Source organism: Zeus faber (genome assembly GCF_960531495.2).
Source record: "Zeus faber genome assembly, chromosome: 11".
Lineage (NCBI taxonomy): Eukaryota > Metazoa > Chordata > Actinopteri > Zeiformes > Zeidae > Zeus > Zeus faber.
The window spans coordinates 31,403,895-31,406,515 of NC_137205.1; positions in this window are offsets into that span (position 1 = coordinate 31,403,895).

The following is a 2,621-nucleotide window of genomic DNA, read 5'->3' on the forward strand; positions in this document are numbered from 1 at the left end:
ATGGAGGGAGGTCGTTGTGAGGGGCCTTGAGGAATATTTGTAAAAGACAGTGAATACGTTGACACTGACAATTCATCTTTCTGCAAACACGGTTTAGTTCAATGCAGAAAAACTATCAACTGAAAACGAATAGTTTGCTTATAGGGTGTACATCTGTCTCCCATGCAAAATATGTTAAATACAATATTATGACATTAAACATGATGTTATCTCATGGCATCTGCTGCCCGGTTGTTGAGCGTCCCGCACGTTCTCCTGCTGGAGGAAAGGGGATTTCCATGAAATGGGCCGAGCATTTGGCCAAATTGTTGTTGTTTTTCATGGAAGAAACACGGTGGAACAGTGACCGTTTAAATGTTTCAAGGACCTCCGCCGCCATTTGCTTCGTGGTTCCTAATGGCAGGAGAGAAAGCACCTGCAGAGGAGAGGCCGTCACCCGGTGCAGGACCGAGCAGCGTGTGGTGTTATATACGTATGAATGTACAGATTATATGCAGGGTTAGGGTCACTTTAGTCTGGTTGGAAAAAATCTGGGTTCCCACACGTCCTGGAAAACCCGGAATTTTGTCTAGTTTTCATGTAATCATGGAAAAGTCGTGGAATATGATGAAGTCTGAGGACGAGCCATGTGCTCGAAACGTGGCTGCATTGAATACATCTTTTGAACGGGAGCTGTTTAGCCGTGCCGATCTTTCCCTTCTACTTTGAAAGGTTTATTTTGGTGCGGCACCCATCTGATTAGGTATTGGATATCACTTTTCATCTGACAAAACAGCCAGGAACGTCCTCGAAAACAAGCGTTGTTTTAGGAAACACTACTATTCCTGTGCAACAATATTTGTTTTAGAATGAATATTTATACAACACCATATTTATTTAGACAGTTCAAACTTGCTCCTGTGGGAACCCTCTGACAGGTGTCTTTGCTGGTTCGACCAGTTTCTCCAGAAAAAAGCTCAGATCAAATTAAATAAGTGAAAAGATGTGAGTGGACAGACACTTTAATGGGAAGACACGAGTGGGTCATGGAACATGTTCTGGAAAAGTCCTGGAAAGGATTTTCAAGTCTTAAAAGCCACACCTTGCAGCCAGTGAAGCCCATGTCAGTGTCAGTGACCTTCCTGGTGGAGATAAAATGTACTGGAATTGTCTTGATGTTGCACAAATAAGTTTCCTGACGCGGATGCACTGAACCGAGCCGCAAAACACCGAGTGACGCTCGTCCCGCAGCTCGGTGTTGGGAACACAAACAGGCTCCAGGCGGATGACATTTCTACTGCTCACTGTCAGGGCCCTGTGGGAAAGCTGCATCTGACCTCACTAACGACAGAAATACTGAAACCAAGCAAAAATAATAACAACAACAACAACAACAACAACAACAACAACAACAACAACATAATAATAATAATAATAATAATAATAATAATAATAATAATAATAATAATAATAATAATAATAAACGAGAAATTCGGTTATTTATCATTTGATGATCTGAAAAAATAAATAAATAAATGGTTGTTAATTGTTTTCTCCAATACATTTATTTCTTTCGTGGAGGGTTGTTACTCTCACATTTACTTTTATTACTACGACGTGTTTTACCATGAAACTATTAAGCCAAACATTTAGCTTTTTCACATTAACGAATTAAATTGAGACTTTCTGTAAAATATACTATAAATAAATATACATTTAAGATATCCTTATTGCCATGACCATACATAAATAAGGTATTGCCAAATATAATACATCACAATATGTAGCCTATATAAAACATTTTAATATGCATTACATGGTGAACATATTTTAAAATAGCAATTGTTAATTATAAACTATATTAATAGAAATATCATTATTTGAAGAATCTTTTTCTTTTGTCTCTTTTGTGTAAAAACTGGAAAAGACGCACCTGAGGCTGCGGCGTGTCACGCGCGCTCCGCGGTGCGCGACGCGTCACTTTGTTTTTTCATCGAAAAGAAGAAAAAGTTTGAGAGAAACGACGAATGAAATCCGCATCCGAGTCCAAGGGCCGGAGGATCACACCGGGACCTGCATCTCCATCCATAGCCCGCTCCGCACCCGGAGTCCCCACCAGCGCACGGAGCCACCGATTCTAATGGGATGATTATCTGTGTATTATATTTGGATTTGCATCTTAGATTGCAGAAAAGTTTCCTCCAAAAACGAGCTGGTCGCAGGTTGTTCTGGAGGCTGATCTGAGAGCTGAGGGCTTTCTATCTGGGGAGGGGGTCACCACGCCTCTAAAGAAAGAGGATCCTCCCCTTTTCTGTCATTTTCTATATACTGTATATATACACATATACACACCATAACACATTTCTAAATGGTTTATTATTCACCCATCTCACACTCTAAATGTAAACTAATTAGAAAGGTTCAAACAGCAGAAGAAGGATATTTTGTGCGTTGTGCAGATGTTTCCAGCCAGTAAATTCAGTTTGGGATGGACATGTGCACTCATGGGTTATTATGACGTGATGTCATAATGACATTCAATGTAATTCTGCAAAGTTGAGAATCACAAAAGTGTGATGCGGGCGTGGCACTCTATAGTAAATATCTTAAAATTGTAGATGGACAGAGTCTGACACAGACTG